The sequence below is a fragment of the Protopterus annectens genome, chromosome 3.part0, assembly GCF_019279795.1.
Source record: "Protopterus annectens isolate FY-2018-M chromosome 3.part0, PAN1.0, whole genome shotgun sequence".
NCBI classification, from domain to species: domain Eukaryota; kingdom Metazoa; phylum Chordata; order Ceratodontiformes; family Protopteridae; genus Protopterus; species Protopterus annectens.
In genome coordinates, this window is record NC_056731.1 from 308,204,304 (window position 1) to 308,224,567 (window position 20,264).

At 37.2% G+C, this 20,264-nt stretch overlaps 1 protein-coding gene across 2 annotated transcripts in view; it reads left to right on the forward strand.

Moving 5' to 3' along the window:
* The window catches only part of RNF32 (ring finger protein 32), a 1,105,278-nt gene that overhangs the window by 948,202 nt on the left and 136,812 nt on the right, over positions 1-20,264 (forward strand). The gene's annotated exons all lie outside the window — the stretch shown is intronic.

The following is a 20,264-nucleotide window of genomic DNA, read 5'->3' on the forward strand; positions in this document are numbered from 1 at the left end:
CACTGAATATTGTGGTCTGTCTCTCTGCCGTTAGAGGGGCTTCTAGCTGATCTCACTTCTTTGTTATTCAATATTTTACTCTTAGCCTAGAGGGTTTTTCTGTGCTTTAATTGTTAGCCACATAGCTGGGAATGTATTTCCTGCTCAATATCTGAGTGGTTTGGCTGGCTACAGTCAACTGTATTAGAACGTGAAGTTAAGTACAAACATGCGGTTTTAAAGATAGTACTATATTTTATTTTTCTGTTTATTTAATTGTTTCAGTGACTAATCTGGTCTGTCTATCTCGCTGCTGTTAGATGGGTTATTGCTTTTCTCACTTCTTTGTTATTCAATATTTAACTCTTAGCCTGTAGGGTTTCTCTGTGCTTTAAATCTTAGCCACATAGCTGGGAATTTTTTTTCCTGCTCAATATCTGAGTGGTTTTCCTGGCTACAATCAACTGTGTTAGATGCTGAAGTTAAGTACAAACTTGCAGTTTTAAAGATCGTACTTTATTTTATTTTAGTGTTTTTTAATTGATTCACTGAATATTTTGGTCTGTCTGTCTCTCTGCAGTTAGACGGGTTATTGCTGTTCTCACTTCTTTGTTATTCGATATTTAACTCTTAGCCTAGAGGGTTTTTCTGTGTTTTAAGTGTTAGGCCACAGATGGGAAATATTTTTCTGCTTAATCTCTGAGTGGTTTGGCTGGCTACAATCAACTGCGTTAGAAGCTAAAGTTAAGTACAAACTTGCAGTTTTAACGATAGTGCTGTATTTTAGTTTATTATTTATTTAATTGATTCACTGACTATTGTGGTCTGTCTCTCTGCAGTCAAAAGGGCTCATAGCTGTTCTCACTTCTTTGTTATTCAATATTTAACTCTAAGCCTAGAGGGTTTTTCTCTGCTTTAATTGTTAGCCACATAGCTGGGAATATTTTTTCTGCTAAACATCTGAGTGGTTTGGCTTACTACAGTCAACTGTGTTTGAAAGTGAAGCTACGTACAAACTTGCAGTTTTAAAGATAGTACTGTATTTTATTTTTCTGTTTATTTAATTGTTTCCCTTAATATTTTGGTCTGTCTGTCTCTCTGCAGTTAGAGAGGGTAATTGCTGTTCTCACTTCTTTGTTGTTCGATAGTTAATTCTTAACGTATAGGGTTTTTCTGCACTTTAAGTGTCAGCCACATACCTGGGAAATTTTTTCTGCTCAATATCTCAGTGGTTTGGCTGGCTACAATCAACTGTGTTCGAAGCTGAAGTTAAGTACAAACTTGCAGTTTTAAAGATAGTACTGCATTTTATTTTTCTATTTATTTAATTGTTTTACTGAATATTGTGGTCTGTCTGTCTCTTTGCAGTTAGAGGGGGTTATTCTGGTTTTCACTTCTTTCTTATTCGATATTTAACACCTAGCCTAAAGGGTTTCTCTGTCCTTTAAGTGTTAGCCACATAGCTGGGATTTTTTTTCTGCTCAATATTTCAGTGGTTTGGCTGGCTACAATAAACTGTGTTAGAAGCTGAAGCTATGTTCAAACTTGCATTTTTAAAGATAGTACTGTATTTTATTTTTCTGTTTATTTAATGTTTTCACTGAATATTGTGATATGTCTGCCTCTCCACAATTAGAGGGGGTTATTGCTGTTCAGATTTATTTTTTATTCAATATTTAACTCTTAGTCTAGAAGGTTTATCTGTGCTTTGTGTTAGCCACATAGCTGGTAATTTATTTTCTGCTCAATATCTGAGTGATTTGGCTGACTACAATCAACTGTGTTAGAAGCTGAAGTGAAATACAAACCTGCAGTTTAAAGATAGTACTGTATTCTATTTTTCTTTTTATTTAATTCTTTCACTGAATAATGTGGACTGTCTCTCTGTGGCTAGAGGGGGTTATTGCTGTTCTCACTTCTTTGTTATTCGATATCTAACTCTTAACCTAGAGGGTTTCTCTGTGCTTTAAGTATTAGCCACACAGCTGGGAATTAATTTTCTGCTCAATATCTGAGTGGTTTGGCTGGCTACAATCAACTGTGTTTGAAGCTGAAGTTAAGTACAAACTTGCAGTTTTAAAGATAGTACTTTATTTTAGTTTTCTTTTTATTTAATTGTTTCACTGAATATTGTGGACTGTCTGTCTCTCTGCAGTTAATGGGGGTTATTGCTGTTCTCACTTCTTTGTTATTCGATATTTAACTCTTAGCCTAGAGAGTGTTTCTGTGCTTTAAGTGTTAGGCCATAGATGGGAAATTTTTTTCTGCTCAATATCTGAGTGGTTTAGCTGGCTACAATCAACTGTGTTAGAAGCTGAAGTTAAGTACAAACTTGCAGTTTTAAAGAAAGTACTGTGTTTTATTTTTCTGTTTTTTTAATTGATTCACTGAATATTGTGGTCTGTCTCTCTGCCGTTAGAGGGGCTTCTAGCTGATCTCACTTCTTTGTTATTCAATATTTTACTCTTAGCCTAGAGGGTTTTTCTGTGCTTTAATTGTTAGCCACATAGCTGGGAATGTATTTCCTGCTCAATATCTGAGTGGTTTGGCTGGCTACAGTCAACTGTATTAGAACGTGAAGTTAAGTACAAACATGCGGTTTTAAAGATAGTACTATATTTTATTTTTCTGTTTATTTAATTGTTTCAAGTGACTAATCTGGTCAGTCTATCTCGCTGCTGTTAGACGGGTTATTGCTTTTCTCACTTCTTTGTTATTCAATATTTAACTCTTAACCTGTAGGGTTTCTCTGTGCTTTAAATCTTAGCCACATAGCTGGGAATTTTTTTTCCTGCTCAATATCTGAGTGGTTTTCCTGGCTACAATCAACTGTGTTAGATGCTGAAGTTAAGTACAAACTTGCAGTTTTAAAGATCGTACTTTATTTTATTTTACTGTTTTTTAATTGATTCACTGAATATTTTGGTCTGTCTGTCTCTCTGTAGTTAGAAGGGGTTATTGCTGTTCTCACTTCTTTGTTATTCGATATTTAACTCTTAGCCTAGGGGGGGGGTTTCTGTGCTTTAAGTGTTAGGCCATAGAAAGGAAATTGTTTTGTGCTCAATATCTGAGTGGTTTGGCTGGTTACAATCTGTGTTAGAAGCTGAAGTTAAGTACAAACTTGCAGTTTTAAAGATAGCACTTTATTTCATTTCTCTGTTTTTTAATTGATTCACTGATTATTGTGGTCTGTCTCTCTGCCGTTAGAGGGGCTTATAGCTGATCTCGCTTCTTTGTTATTCGATATTTAACTCAGCCTAGAGGGTTTTTCTGTGCTTTAATTGTTAGCCCCATAACTGGAAGTTTTGTTTTCTGCTCAATATCTGAGTGGTTTGGCTGGCTACAATCACCTGTGTTAGAAGCTGAAGTTAAGTACAAACTTGCTGTTTTAAAGATAGCACTGTACTTTATTTTTCTGTTTATTTAATTGTTTCACTGAATATTGTGGTCTGTCTCTTTCCAGTTAGAGGGGGTTATTTCTGTTCTCACTTCTTTGTTATTCGATATTTAACTATTAGCCTAGAGGGTTTATCTGTGCTTTAAGTGTTACCCACATAGCTGGGAAATATTTTTCTGCTCAATATCTGAGTGATTTTGCTGGCTTCAATTAACTGTGTTAGAAGCTGAAATTAAGTTCAAACTTGAAGTTTTAAAGATAGTATTGTATTTTATTTTTCTGTTTATTTAATTGTTTCACTGAATATTGTGTTCTGTCTGTCTATCTGCAGTTTCAGGGTGTTACTGCTGATCTCCCTTCTTAGTTATTCGATATTTAGTTCTTAGCCTAGAGGGTTTCTGTGTGATTTAAGTGTTAATACATAGTTTGGAAATTTCTTTCTGTTCAATATCTGAGTGGTTTGGCTAGGTACAATCAACTGTGTGAGAAGCTGAAACTAAGTACAAACTTGCAGTTTTAAAGATAGTACTGTATTTTATTTTATTGTTTATTTTATTGTTTCACTGAATACTGGGGACTGTCTGTCTCTCTACATTAGAGGGGTTAGTGCTGTTCTCACTTCTTTGTTAATTGATAACTAACTCTTAGCCTAGAGGGTTTCTCTGTGCTGTAAGTGTTAGCCACTTAACTGGTAATTTATCTTCTGCTCAATATCTGAGTTGTTTCACTGGCTACAATCAACTGTGTTAGAAGATGAAGTTAATTTCAAACTTGTAGTTTTAAAGAAAGTACTGTATTTTATTTTTTTTGTTTATTTAGTTGCTCCACTGAGTATTGTGGACTGTCTGTCTCTCTGCAGTTAGAGGGGGTTATTGTTGTTCACAGTTCTTTGTTATTTGATATTTAACTCTTAGCCTAGAAAGTTTCTCTGTGCTTTAAGTGTTAGCCACACATCTGGGAATTTATTTTCTGCTCAATATCTGTGTGGTTTGGCTGGCTACAATCATCTGTGTTAGAAGCTAAAGTTAAGTCTCAACCTGCAGTTTTAAAGATAGTACTGTATTTTTTTTTTTTGTTTATTTAATTGTTTCACTGAATATTGTGGTCTGTCTGTCTCTCTGCAGTTAGAGGTGTTATTGCTCTTCTCACTTCTTTGTTATTCAGTATTTAACTCTCAGCCTAGAGGGTTGCTCTATGCTTTAAGTGTTAGCCACATAGCCGGGAATTTATTTTTTTGCTCAATATCGGAGTGGTTTGGTTGGCTACAATCAACTTTGTTAGAACCTGAAGTTAAGTACAAACTTGCAGTTTTAAAGATAGTACTGTATTTTATTTTACTGTTTATTTAATTGTTTTACTGAATATTGTCGTCTGTCTGTCTGTCTCTCTGCAGTTAGAGGATGTTACTGCTGTTCTCACTTATTTGTTATTTGATATTTATCTCTTAGCTGAGAATGTTTCTCTGTACTTTAAGCTAGAAGCTGAAATTAAGTACAAACTTGCAGTTTTAAAGATACTTATTTTTATTTTTTGGTTTATTTAATTGTTTCTCTGAATATTGTGGTCTGTCTGTCTCTTTGCAGTTTGAGGGGGTTATTGCTGTTCTCACTTCTTCATTATTCAATATTTAATTCTTAGCCTAGAGGGTATCTGTGTGCTTTAAGTGTTAGCCACATAGCTGGGAATTTATTTTCTACTCAATATCAGAGTGGTTTGGCTGGCTACAGTTAACTGAATTAGAAGTACAAACTTGCAGTTTTAAAGATAGTACTGTATTTTGTTTTTCTGTTGAATTAATTGTTTCACTCAGTATTGTGGTCTGAATGTCTTTCTGCAGTTAGAAAGGGTTATTGCTGTTCTTACTTCTTTCTTATTTGATGCTTAACTCTTAGTCTAGAGGGATCCACTGTGCTTCAAGTGTTAGCCATATAGCTGGGAATTTATTTTCTGTACAATATCGGAGTGGTTTGGCTGGCTACCATCAACTGTGTTAGAAGCTGAATTTAAATGCAAATTTGCAGTTTTCAAGATAATACTGTATTTTATTTTGCTGTTTAATTATTTCACTGAATACTGTGTACAGTCTGTCTCTCTACATTAGAGAGGGGTTATTTCTGTTCTCACTTCTTTGTTATTTGATATCTAACTTTTAGCCTATAGGGTTGCTCTGTGCTTTGTTAGCCACATAGCTGAGAATTTATTTTCTGCTCAATGTCTGAGTGGTTTGGCTTGCTACAATCAACTGTTTTAAAAGCTGAAATTAAGTACAAACTTGCAGTTTTGAAGATAGCATTACATTTTATTTTTCAGTTTATTTAATTGTTCCACTGAATATTGTGGACTGTCTTTCTCTCTGCAGTTAGAGGGGGTTATTGCTGTTCTCACCTTATTATTTGATATTTAACTCTTAGCCTACAAGATTTCTCTGTGCTTTAAGTGTTAGCCACAAAGCTGGGAATTTATTTTCTTCTCAATATCTTAGTGGTTTGGCTGGCTACAATCAACTGTGTTAGAAGCAGAAGTTAAGTACAAACTTGCAGTTTTAAAGATCCTACTTTATTTTATTTTTCTGTTTTCTTAATTGATTCACTGAATATTGTTGTCTGTCTGTCTCTCTGCAGTTAGAGGGGGTTATTGCTGTTCTCACTTCTTTGTTATTCGATATTTAACTCTTAGCCTAGAGGGTTTATCTCTGCTTTAAGTGTTAGCCACATAGCTTGGAATTTATTTTCTGCTCAATATCTAAGTGGTTTGACTGGCTACAATCAACTCTTTCAGAAGGTGAAGTTACGTACAAACTTGCGGTTTTAAAGATAGTACTGTATTTTCTTTTTCTATTTATTTAATTATTTCACTGAATATTGCGGTCTGTCCATCTCTCTGCAGTTACAATGGGTTATTGCTGTTCTCACTTCTTTGTTATTCGATAATTAACTCTTAGCCTAGAGGGTTTCTCTTTGCTTTAATTGTATGCCACATAGCTGGGAATTTTTTTTCTGCTCAATATCTGAGTGGTTTGACTGTCTACAATTAGCTGTGTTTGAAGCTGAAGTTAAGTACACACTTGCAGTTTTAAAGATAGTGTTGTCTTTTATTTTTCTGTTTATTTAATTGTTTCTCTGAATATTCTGGTCTGTCTGTCTCTCTGCAGTTAGAGGAGGTTATTGCTGTTCTCACTTCTTTGTTATTCGATATTTAACTCTTAACCAAGAGGGCTTCTTTGTGCTTTAAGTGTTAGCCACATAGCTGTGTATTTATTTTCTGCCCAATATCTGAATGGTTTTGCTGGCTACAATCACCTGAGTTAGAAGCTAAAGTTAAGTACAAACTTGCAGTTTTAACGATAGCACTGTATTTTATTTTTCTGTTTATTTAATTGATTCACTGAATATTGTGGTCTGTCTCTCTGCAGTTAGAGGGGCTTATAGCTATTCTCACTTCTTTATTTGATATTTACCTCTTAGCCTTGAGGGTTTTTCTGTGCTTTAATTGTTAGCCACATAGCTGGGAATTTTTTTTCTGATGAACATCTGAGTGGTTTGGCTGGCTACAATCAACAGTGTTAGAGGCTGAAGTTAAGTACAAACTTGAAATTTTAAAGATAGTACTGTATTTTATTATTTTGTTTATTAAACATTTCACTGCATGTTCTCATCTGTCTCTCTGCAGCTAGAAGAGGTGATTGCTGTTCTCACTTCCTTATTGTTCGATAGTTAACTCTTCACCAATAGGGTTTCTCTGTGCTTTAAGTGTCAGCCACATAGCTGGGAAACTTTTTTCTGGTCAATATCTCAGTGGTTTTGCTGGCTGCAATCAACTGTGTTAGAAGCTGAAGTTAAGAACATACTTGCAGCTTTAAACATAGTACTGTATTTTATTTTTCTGTTTATTTAATTATTTCACCGAATATTGTGGTATGTCTGTCTCTCCACAATTAGAGAAGGTTATTGCTGTTCACACTTCTTTGCTATTCGATATTTAACTCTTATCATAGAAGGTTTCTCTGTGCTTTGTGTCAGCCACACAGCTGGGAATTTATTTTCTGCTCAATATCTCACATCTTTGTTATTCAATATTAAATTCTTAGCCTAGAGTGTTTCTCTGTGCTTTAAGCCTTAGCCACATAACTCAGAATTTATTTTCTGATCAATATCTGAGTGATTTGGCTGGCTACAATCAACTGTATTAGAAGCTGAAGTTAAGTACAAACTTGTAGTTTTAAAGATAGTACTATATTTTATTTTTCTGTTTATTTGTTTCACTGAATATTCTGGTCTGTCAATCTGCAGTTACAGGGGGGTATATCTGTTCTCACTTCTTTGTTGTTCAATAGTTAACTCTTAGCCTATAGGATTCTCTGTGCTTTAAGTGTAAGCCACATAGCTGGGATTTTTTTCCTGTTCAATATCTGAGTGGTTTGGCTGGCTACAATCAACTGTTTTAGAAGCTGAAGTTAAGTACAAACTTGCAGTTTTAACAATAGCACTGTATTTTATTTTTCTGTTTATTTAATTCATTCACTGAACTTTGTGGTCTGTCTCTATGCTGTTAGAGGGGCTTATTGCTGTTCCCACTTCTTTCTTATTCAATATTTAACTCTTAGCCTAGAGGGTTTTTCTGTGCGTTAATTGTATGCCACATAGCTGGGAATTTATTTTCTGCTCAATATCTGAGTGGTTTGGCTGGCTACAATCAACTGTGTTAGAAGCTGAAGTTTAGAACAAACTTGCAGTTTTAAAGAGAGTACTGTATTTTATTGTTCTGTTTCTTTAAGTGTTTCACTGAATATTGTTGTCTGTCTGTCTCTCTGTAGTTTCAGAGGGTTACTGCTGTACTCACTTCTTTGTTATTCGATATTTAATTCTTAGCCTAGAGGGTTGGGTTTCTCTGTGCTTTAAGTGTTAGGACATAGCTGGAAAATTTCTTTCTGCTCAGTAACTGAGCATTTTGGCTGGCTGCAATCAACTGTGTTAGAAGCTGAAGTTAAGTATAAACTTGCAGTTTTAAATATAGTGCTGTATTTTATTTTTCTGTTTATTTAATAGTTTCACTGAATATTCTAGTCTGCCTGTATCTCTGCAGTTAGAAGGGGTTATTGGTGTTCTCACTTTTTTGTTATTCGATATTTACCTCTTAGCCTAGAGGGTTTCTCTGTGCTTTAAGTGTTAGCCACATAGCTGGGAATTTATTTTCTGCTCAATATCTGAGTGGTTTGGCGGCTACAATCAACTGTTTTAGAAGGTGAAGTTACGTATAAACTTGCGGTTTTAAAGATAGTACTGTATTTTCTTTTTCTATTTATTTAATTCTTTCACTGGATATTGCGGTCTGTCCGTCTCTCTGCAGTTACAATGGGTTATTGCTGTTCTCACTTCTTTGTTATTCGATAATTAACTCTTAGCCTAGAGGGTTTCTCTTTGCTTTAATTGTATGCCACATAGCTGGGAATTTTTTTTCTGCTCAATATCTGAGTGGTTTGACTGTCTACAATTAGCTGTGTTTGAAGCTGAAGTTAAGTACACACTTGCAGTTTTAAAGATAGTGTTGTCTTTTATTTTTCTGTTTATTTAATTGTTTCTCTGAATATTCTGGTCTGTCTGTCTCTCTGCAGTTAGAGGAGGTTATTGCTGTTCCCACTTCTTTGTTATTCGATATTTAACTCTTAACCAAGAGGGCTTCTTTGTGCTTTAAGTGTTAGCCACATAGCTGTGTATTTATTTTCTGCCCAATATCTGAATGGTTTTGCTGGCTACAATCACCTGAGTTAGAAGCTAAAGTTAAGTACAAACTTGCAGTTTTAACGACAGCACTGTATTTTATTTTTCTGTTTATTTAATTGATTCACTGAATATTGTGGTCTGTCTCTCTGCAGTTAGAGGGGCTTATAGCTATTCTCACTTCTTTATTTGATATTTACCTCTTAGCCTTGAGGGTTTTTCTGTGCTTTAATTGTTAGCCACATAGCTGGGAATTTTTTTTCTGATGAACATCTGAGTGGTTTGGCTGGCTACAATCAACAGTGTTAGAGGCTGAAGTTAAGTACAAACTTGAAATTTTAAAGATAGTACTGTATTTTATTATTTTATTTATTAAACATTTCACTGCATGTTCTCATCTGTCTGTCTGCAGCTAGAAGAGGTGATTGCTGTTCTCACTTCCTTATTGTTTGATAGTTAACTCTTCACCAATAGGGTTTCTCTGTGCTTTAAGTGTCAGCCACATAGCTGGGAAACTTTTTTCTGGTCAATATCTCAGTGGTTTTGCTGGCTGCAATCAACTGTGTTAGAAGCTGAAGTTAAGAACAAACTTGCAGCTTTAAACATAGTACTGTATTTTATTTTTCTGTTTATTTAATTGATTCACTGAATATTGTGGTCTGTCTCTCTGCAGTTAGAGGGGCTTATAGCTATTCTCACTTCTTTATTTGATATTTACCTCTTAGCCTAGAGGGTTTCTCTGTGCTTTAAGTGTTAGCCACATAGCTGGGAATTTATTTTCTGCTCAATATCTGAGTGGTTTGGTGGCTACAATCAACTGTTTTAGAAGGTGAACTTACGTATAAACTTGCAGTTTTAAAGATAGTACTGTATTTTCTTTTTCTATTTATTTAATTCTTTCACTGAATATTGCGGTCTGTCCGTCTCTCTGCAGTTACAATGGGTTATTGCTGTTCTCACTTCTTTGTTATTCGATAATTAACTCTTAGCCTAGAGGGTTTCTCTTTGCTTTAATTGTATGCCACATAGCTGGGAATTTATTTTCTGCTCAATATCTGAGTGGTTTGGCTGGCTACAATCAACCATGTTAAAAGCTGAAGTTAAGTATAATCTTGTAGTTTTAAAGATAGTACTGTATTTTATTCTGCTGTTTATTGAAATTGTTCACAGAATATTCTGGTCTGTCAATCTGCAGTTAGAGGGGGTTATTGCTGTTTTCACTTTTTTGTTGTTCAATAGTTAACTCTTAGCCTATAGGATTTCTGTGTGCTTTAAGTGTAAGCCACATAGCTGGGGAATTTTTATCTGCTCAGTATCTGAGTGGTTTGGCTGGCTACAATCAGCTGTGTTAGAATCTGCAGTTAAGTACAAACTTGCAGTTTTAAAGATAGTACTGTATTTTATTGTTGTGTTTATTTAATTGATTCACTGAATATTGTGGCCTGTCTGTCTCTCTGCAGTTATAGCAGGTTAGTGCTGTTCTCACTACTTTGTTATTCAATATTTAACTCATAGCCTAGAGGGTTTCTCTGTGCTTTAAGTGTTAGGACATACCTGGGAAATTTTTTTCAGTTAGAGGGGCTTATATCTGTTTTCACTTCTTTGTTATTCGATATTTAACTCTTAGCCTAGAGGGTTTCTCTATGCTTTAAGTGTTAGCAACATAGCTGGGAATTTATTTTCTGTTCAATATCTGAGTGGTTTGGATGGCTACAATCAAAGGTGTTAGAATCTGAAGCACAAACTTGCAGTTTTAAAGATAGTACTGCATTTTATATTTTTGTTTATTTAATAATTTCACTGAATATTCTGGTCTGTCTGTCTCTCTGCAGGTAGGGGGGGTTATTGCAGTTCTCACATATGTGTTGTTCGATAGTTAACTCTTAGCCTAAAGGGTTTCTCTGTGCTTTAAATGTCAACCACATAGCTGCAATTTTTATTTTCTGCCCAATATCTGAGTGGTTTGACTGGCTACAATCAAGTGTGTTATAAGCTGAGGTTAAGTACAAACTTGCAGTTTTAAAGATAGCACTGTATTTTATTTTTCTGTTTATTTAGTTATTTGAATATTGTGGTCTATCTCTTTGCTGTTAGAGTGGGTTATTCCTGTTCCTACTCCTTTCTAATTCAATATTTAACTCTTAGCCTAAAGGGTTTCTCTGTGATTTAAGTGTTAGCCACATAGCTGGGAAGTTTTTTTCTGCTCAATATCTCCAGTGGTTTTGCTTGCTACAATCAACTGTGTTAGAAGCTGAAGTTAAGAACAAACTTACAGCTTTAAAGATAGTACTGTATTTTATTTTTCAGTTTATTTAATTCTTTCACTGAATATTGTGGTTTGTCTGCCTCTTTGCAGTTAGAGGGCATTATTGCTGTTCGCAATTCTTTGTTATTCAATAATTAACTCTTAGCCTAGAAGGATTCTCTCTGCTCTGTGTCATCCACATAGCCAGGAATTTATTTTCTGCTCAATATCTGAGTGATTTGGCTGGCTACAATTAACTCTGTTAGAAGCTGAAGTTCAATACAAACTTGTAGTTTTAAAGATAGTACTGTATTTTATTTTTTCTTTTTATTTAATTCTTTCACTGAATACTGTGGTCTGTCTGTCCCCCTGAAGTTAGAGGGGGTTATTGCTGTTCTCACGTCTTTGTTATTCAATATTTAACTCTTATTCTAGAGCTGTGCTTTAAGTATTAGCCACACAGCTGGGAATTTATTTTCTGCTCAATATCTGAGTGGTTTGGCTGGCAAAAATCAACTGTTTTTGAAGCTGAAGTTGAGTACAAACTTGCAGTTTTAAAGATAGTACTGTATTATATTTTTCTGTATATTTAAGTGTTTCACTGAATATTGTGGCCTGTCTGTCTCTCTGCAGTTAGAGCAGGTCAGTGCTGTTCTCACTACTTTGTTATTCAATATTTAACTCTTAGCCTAGAGGGTTTCTCTGTGCTTTAAGTGTTAGAACATACCTGGGAAATTTTTTTCTGCTCAATATCTGAGTGGGGTCTCTGGCTACAAGCAATCATGTTACAAGCCGAAGTTAAGTACAAACTTGCAGTTTTAAAAATAGAACTGTATTTTTTTCTGTTTATTTAATTGTTTCACTGAATATTCTGGTCTGTCTCTCTGCTGTTCTCACTTCTTTGTTATTTGATATTTAACTCTTAGCTTAGATTGTTTCTCTGTGCTTTAAGTGTTAGCCACATAGCTGGAAATTTATTTTCTGCCCAGTATCTGAGTGGTTTGGCTGGCTACAATCACCTGTGTTAGAAGCTGAAGTTAAGTACAAACTTGCAGTTTTAAAGATAGTATTGTATTTTATTTTCTCTTTTTTTAATTGATTCACTGAATATTGTGGTCTGTCTCTCTGCAGTTAGAGCAGCTTATAGCTGATCTCACTTCTTTTTTATTCGATATTTAACTCTTAGCCTAGAGGGTTTTTCTGTGCTTTAATTGTTAGCCATATAGCTGGGAATTTATTTTCTGCTCAATATCTGAGTGGTTTGGCTGGCTACAATCAACTGTGTTAGAAGGTGAAGTTACGTACAAACTTGCGGTTTTAAAAATAGTACTGTATTTTATTTTTCTGTTTATTTAAGTGTTTCACTGAATATTGTGGTCTGTCTGTCTCTCTGCAGTTAGAGGGGGTTATTGCTGTTCTCACTTGTTTGTTATTTGATATTTAACTCTTTGCCTAGAGGGTTTATTTGTACTTTAAGTGCTAGCCACATAGCTTGGAGTTTATTTTTTGCTCAATATCGGATTGGTTTGGCTGGTTACAATCAACTGTGTTAGAAGCTGAAGTTAAGTACAAACTGTCAGTTTTAAAGATAGTTCTGTATTTTATTTTTCTATCTATTTAGTTGCATCACTGAATATTGTGGTCTGTCTGTCCTCTGCAGTTTCAGGGGGGATTGCTGTTCTCACTTCTTTGTTATTCGATATTTAACTCTTAGCCTAGAGGGTTTCTCTGTAATTTAAGTGTTAGGACATAGCTGGGAATTTTTTTTCTGCTCAATATCTGGCTGGTATGGCTGGTTACAATCAACTGTGTTAGAAGGTGGTTACGTACAAACTTTCGGTTTTAAAGATACTACTGTATTTTATTTTTCTTTTTATGTAATTGTTTCACTAAATATTGTGGTCTGTCTGTCTCTCTGCAGTTAGAGGGGGTTATTGCTGTTCTCACTTCTTTGTTATTCAATAATTAACTCTTAGCCTACAGGGTTTCTCTGTGCTTTAAGTGTTAGCCACATAACTGGGAATTTATTTTCTTCTTCTACAATCAACTGTGCTAGAAGCTGAGGTTAAGTAAAAGCTTGCAGTTTTAAAGATACTACTGTATTTTAGTTTTCTATTGATTTAATTGTTTCACTGAATAATGTGGTCTGTCAGTCTCTCTGCAGTTAGAGAGGGTTATTGCTGTTCTCACCTCTTTCTTATTCGACATTTAACTCTTAGCCTAGAGGGTTTCTCTGTATTTTAAGTGTTAGCCACATAGCTGGGAATTTATTTTCTGCTCAATATCTGAGTGGTTTGGCTAGCTACAATCAACTGTGTTAGAAGCTGAAGTTAAGTACAAACTTGCAGTTTTAAAGATAGCACTGCATTTTATTTTTCTATTTATTTAATTGTTTGACTGAAGATCGTGGTCTGTCTGTCTCTTTGCAGTTAGATTGGGTTATTCTTGTTCCCACTTCTTTCTTATTCAATATTTTACTCTTAGCCTAAAGAGTTTCTCTGTGCTTTAAGTGTTAGCCACATAGCTGGGAAATTTCTTTCTGCTCAATATCTCAGTGGTTTTGCTGGCTACAATCAATTGTGTTTCAAGCTGAAGTTAACAAACTTGCAGCTTTAAAGAGAGTACTGTATTTTATTTTTCAGTTTATTTAATTCTTTCACTGAATATTGTGGTATGTCTGTCTCGCTGCAGTTAGAGAGGGTTATTGCTGCTCACAATTCTTTGTTATTTGATATTTAACGGTTAGCCTAGAATGTTTCTCTGTGCTTTGTGTCAGCCACATAGTAGGGAATTTATTTTCTGCTCAATATCTGAGTGGTTTGGCTACCTACAATCAACTCTATTAGAAGCTGAAGCTAAGTACAAACTTGCAGTTTTAAAGATAGTACTGTATTTTATTTTATTTTTTGTTTATTTAATAGTTTCACTGAATATTCTGGTCTGTCTGTCTCTCTGCAGTTAGAGGGGGTTATTGCTGTTCTCACTTCTTTCTTATTCGACATTTAAATCTTAGCCTAGTGGGTTTCTCTGTGCTTTAAGTGTTAGCCACATATCTGGGAATTTATTTTCTGCTCAATATCTGAGTGGTTTGGCTGGCTACAATCAACTGTGTTAGAAGCTGAAGTGAAGTACAAACTTGCATTTTAAAGATAGTACTGCATTTTATTTTTCTATTTATTTAATTGTTTCGCTGAATATTGTGGTCTGTCTTTCTCTTTGCAGTTACAGGGGGTTATTCCTGTTCCCACTTCTTTCTTTTTCGATATTTAACTCTTAGCCTAAAGGGTTTCTCTGTGCTTAAGTGTTAGCCACATAGCTGGGAACGTTTTTTATGCTCAATATGGCTACAATCAACTGTGTTAGAAGCTGAAGTTAAGAATAAACTAATAGCTTTAAAGATAGTCCTGTATTTTTTTTCAGTTTATTTAATTCTTTCTCTGAATATAGTGGTATGTCTCTCTCTGCAGCTAGAGGGGGTTATTGCTGTTCACACTTCTTTGTTATTTGATATTTAACTCTTAGACTAGAGGGTTTCTCTGTGCTTTGTGTCAGCCACATAGCCAGGAATTTATTTTCTGCTCAATATCTGAGTGATTTGGCTTTGCTACAATCAACTGTGTTAGAAGCTGAAGTTAAATACAAACTCACAGTTTTAAAGATATCATTATATTTTATTATATTTTATATATTTTATTTAATTATTTCACTGAATACTGTGGTCTGTCTGTCTCTCTGCAGTTAGAGGGGGTAATTGCTGTTCGCACTTTTTTGTTATTTGATATTTAACTATTATCCAGAGGGTTTCTCTGTGCTTTAAGTATTAGCCACACAGCTGGGAATTATTTTCTTCTCAATATCTGATTGGTTTGGCTGGCTGCAATCAACTGTGATAGAAGCTGAAGTTAAGTACACACTTACAGTTTTAAAAATAGTACTGTAATTTATTTTTTCTGTTTATTTAATTGTTTCACTGCATATTCTGGTCTGTCTGTCTCTCTTCAGTTAGAGGGGTTTATTGCTGTTCTCCTTCTTTGTTATTTGATACTTAACTCTTAGCCTAGAATGTTTATCTGTGTTTTAAGTGTTAGGCACATAGCTGGGAAATATTTTTCTGGCCAATATCTGAGTGGTTTGGCTGGCTACAATCAACTGTGTTCGAAGCTGAAGTTAAGTACAAACTTGCAGTTTTAAAGATAGTAATGTATTTATTTTTCTGCTTATTGGTTTCACTGAATATTGTGTTCTGTTTGTCTCAATGCAGTTAGAGGGGGTTATTGCTGTTCTCACTTCTTTGTTATTCGATATTTAACTCGCTGTGCTTTATGTGTTAGCCACATAGCTGAGAATTTATTTTCTGATCAATATCTGAGTGGTTTGGCTGGCTACAATCAACTGTGTTAGAAGCTGAAGTTAAGTACAAACTTGCAATATTAAAGATAGTACTGTATTTTGTTATAATGTTTATTTAATTGTTTCACTGAATAATGTGGTCTGTCTTTCCCTCTGCAGTTAGAGGGGGTTATTGCTGTTCTCACTTCTATGTTATTCAATATTTAACTCTTAGCCTAAATGGTTTCTCTGTCCTTTAAGTGTTAGCCACATAGCTGGGAATTTTTTTCTTCTCAATATCTGAGTGGTTTGGCTGGCTACAATCAACTGTGTTAGACGCTGAAGTTAACTACAAACTTGCAGTTTTAAAGATAGTAATGTATTTTATTTTTCTGTTTATTTAATTGTTTCACTGAATATTGTCGTCTGTCTCTCTGCAGTTAGAGGGAGTTATTGCTGTTTTCACTTTTTTGTTATTCAATATTTAACTCTTAGCCTAGAGGGTATCTCTGTTATTTAAGTGTTAGCCACATAGCTGGGAATTTATTTTCTGCTCAATATCTGAGTGATTTGGCTGGCTACAATCAACTGTGTTAGAAGCTGAAGTTAGGAACAAACTTGCAGTTTTAAAGAGAGTACTGTATTTTATTTTTCTGTTTATTCGTTTAACTGAATAATCTGGTCTGTCTGTCTCTCTGCCATTATATGGGTTATTGCTGTTGTCACTTCTTTGTTATTCAGTATTTAACTCCTAGCCTAGAGGGTTTCTCTGTGCTTTAAGTGTTAGGACATAGTTGGGAATTTTTTTTCTGCTCAATATCTGACTGGTTTTGCTGGCTACAATCAACTGTGTTAGAAGCTGAAGTTAAGTATAAGCTTGTAGTTTTAATGATAATACTGCATTTTATTTTTCTGTTTATTTAATTGTTTCACTGAATATTCTGGTCTGTCTGTCTCTCTGCAGTTAGAAGGTGTTATGGCTGTTCTCACTTTTTTGCTGTTCAATATTTAACTCTTAGCCTAGATGGTTTCTCTGTGCTTTAAGTGTTAGGACATAGCTGGGATTTTTGTTCTGCTCAATATCTGAATGGTTTGGCTGGCTACAATCAAATGTGTTAGAGCTGAGTTGTTCTGTCCAGATAAAATTGTATTTGCCTGTGAACATCCAGGGAATGCAGGCAATTTTCTCCCTTGTAAAAATGATAAGGAAAAAATACTGGGAGGTCAATAGACTGGTTGATAGACCACTCTGACAACACTTTAGGTAAAAAAGTAGAATTAGGTCTCAGTGATACTCCATCCTTATGGAAAATAAGGTGGGGACATTTGATGCATAAGGCTTGAAGCTTTGACAAACATCTGGCTGATGTGATTGCAACCAGATCCGGAAGAGATGCTGTGTCCAACAGAACCCCGATGAATTCTAAAGATTGTGTTGGGGTTGTGTTGGACTTCTTCCAGTTTATAGTGATTCCCAGGCATTGTGCTGTGAGAAAAGTGTAGTCTAGGGCTTCTTCCAGTAGACACTTGGTGGGGGTGGTAAAGAGCCAGTCATCTAGGTATGCAAATGCCTGGAATCCTTGAAGTCGCAGGTGAGTGATGACCACTGCCATCCATTTGGTGAACACTCTGGGGGTGTAGAGAGACTGAAGGGCAGTGTTTAAAATTAGTAGTGACTGGCTCCTATGCAGAAGCAGAGGTAGCTTCTTCAGTGCTTGTCCATTTTTATATGGTAATATACATCCTGAAGATCTACAGAGCACATCCAATCATCTTCTTCCAGAAGAGGAGGGATTGACTGAACCGTGACCATCCGGAATTTCTCTGTTTTTATAAATTTGTTCAGTGTGCTGAGATCCAGAATCGGTCTCCAGTCCTGTGTCTTTTTTTTTGGTGCTATAAAGAACCTTGAGTAAAAATCGGATCCTATCTGGTCTGAGGGACCATTTGGATGTCTCTTTTTTGTAGCAGCTTTTGGATTTCGTGTGCTGTTGCTTCCATTTCACTGGGTGGGATGTCGGGTAAGTCTCTGGATGAGGTGGGACAGAGATGGACGGGGATGCGATAGCCTCTGGATATTATCCGTTCTACCCAAAAATCAGTGGGTATGTTTCGCCAGGCAGTGGGGTACAAGGAAAAACAACCCCGACCACTTCCAGAGGTGAGCAGTCGGGCAATGCTTCAGGAGCACTGGTAGGGTTGCCCAGAGAAAGAATCTCTGGAACCCCAGTTTCGCGGACCTCCCCTGCCCTGAAAGGGGCATCTTCCATTGGAGGTTTCCCCTCTGCCTCTAGGGGAGAACTGGGCACGTGCATCACAGAAAGAGCCCTGTGATTTTCTGTGTCACATCTTCCCACTCCTCTGATTTCTGGAGTAGAATGGTTGAGGAGTGGAGTGTCAGACACCAAAGGCAGATACGGTCTTACCATTTTGTTCGCACCTTGCCAGCATATCTTTAAACTTAGGGCCAAACAATGAAGTGACCTCGATGGGGGTGTTCATAAAGGAAGCCTTAAAGGAGTCCGCAAAGTCACAAAGGTGCATCCAGGCATGTCGTCTCATGACTATACATACGCCTGCCACTCTAGCCGCTCCGTCCATTGCATGTGAAATAAGGCACATGGAAGAATTGGATCTGGATTCTAGGGTTGCTATCTGAGAAGCTACGTTATCATGGACCTCATCAGAAACAGCTCCTGCCAAGGTTTCAGAGAGTTGGTTGATAAGGTCCCTCTGGAGCCTTGTAAAGAGTGCCAAGTAGTTCAAGGACCTTACGGCAAAGATCGATGAAGCAAACACATGCTTCCTGAATCTGTCTATCACCCGGGACTCCTTGTTGGGTGGATGGACAGTCTGGCTCTCTTCTGCTAAGTCCTTTTTGGTTGCAGCCATGGCATCTACTGGAAGAACTTTTGACCAGTGGGGATGCTCAGCTGGGGGAGATAAAATCTTGTCAGGCCTCCACTGTATAGCTTCCAGGGTGTCAGAAGCCTTCCATGCACACCGGACGATGAGCTGGACAAGCTCATTGGCTGGTGGGGTAACCCAGGAGGTAGGGGGCCAGCCACGAAAGGCCTGCAGGAATACGCATTTCTCTGAAGAAGGGTTGGAGGACTTCCAGTCTTAGGATCTCAAGGATGTCACCAAACGACACCTCATCAGAGGGTGACCATGGGGACCCTTCCCAGTCATTGAAGTCCGTTATCTTCGGTCAAGGACTCCTCAGTGGAGTCCATGTGCTTCCTCGGTTTCCTATTATATTACCGAAAGTTGATTTCAGTGAACGTTCACATGAGCAAAAACGCTATAAATCGAAAGGGTGTTTGTGGATCATGGTACAGTGAGGAGTGGGATGTTTGCCCTTTCCTCACTGTAGTGCGATCTCGGAGTTGGAATATATAGTTAGTGGGGGGTGTGGGAGCCACAGCCCCCCATAATAAGAAGTTCAATTTCCAGCGTTTTTGCTCATGTGAGCATTTTCTGAAATCAACTTTCGATGATATAATATAGACCCACTTCCTCTTGCATGAAACCTTGTAAGGGACTTCCTCAGTGGGGAACTCTGGGAAAGGTTGCAAAGAGGTGGTCTCTTGAAGAGGAGAAACCTGAGGCCCTTGAGTCCGGTGTCTAGTGGTTGTGGTTTGCGACAGTTGCGGCACGGGGGGTGGGGACTTTGACATGGAGGGTTTGCCAGTACAGGCAAGCGCCCTCTCCATGGCCTGGAAGGCCAGACTGCCCAAAGAGGGATGGGAGCCTGGAACTGAGCACAACAACCTCAGAACCAGCGTCACACACCACTCCTATGAGCTGACCCCCAGACCAGGAGTCTCAAGAGGGGTGTGGAGCATGAGGGAAGGAGGATTCCTGGAGGGTGCCATAGAAAAAAATTGGTGCGGAACCAAGAATGCCTTACCCCACGACACAGCCACTAGCCTGAGAAGAGCTTGATGCCCAGTGCACCGAGGGCCACAAGAATAACTCCGGCTCCAAAGTGAGGTCCACTATTGGGGTCGGAGGAAGGGAAGCTGCTGTCAGAGGAAGGGGCTTCGATGCTTCTGTGGAAGTCAAAGGAGGAGTGTACATTGGAGTCTGTGGAGAAATACGGTCACCTGGAAGAGGGAACGTAGCTTTAGACAGTTGTGAGAGACCCCTGGCCACAAGCAACTAGTCGGCAAGCCGCAACATACCTTGTTCTGAGAGGCTCCTGGTCAACCTCATAGAGAAACGTGAAGGCATTTCTAGCCTTTCTAGAAAAGGGCTATATTGGCTTCCAACAAATGGATCCAGGGAAGGAGAATACTTAGTCCTTGCTAGTTCGTATGGTGCAGAGCCTGGAACCGAGGGTGTCTGCACTGAGGAGAATGGTGTTGAGGTTATCTGCGCCGATGAAAGCAGCACCATAGAAGTCAAAGGTGTTTGCACAGTAAAGGGTGGTGTGGCAAATGTCTGCACTGATGGGTATGGTGCCGTCGAGGAAGGTGTCTGCACCAGTAACAACGGTGCCGAAAAAGACTACACTGAAGCGCATGTCGGTGCCGAAGGTGTCTGCACTGTAGAGGACAGTATCGTCAAACTCTGGGCTGAAGGAGTTTGCACC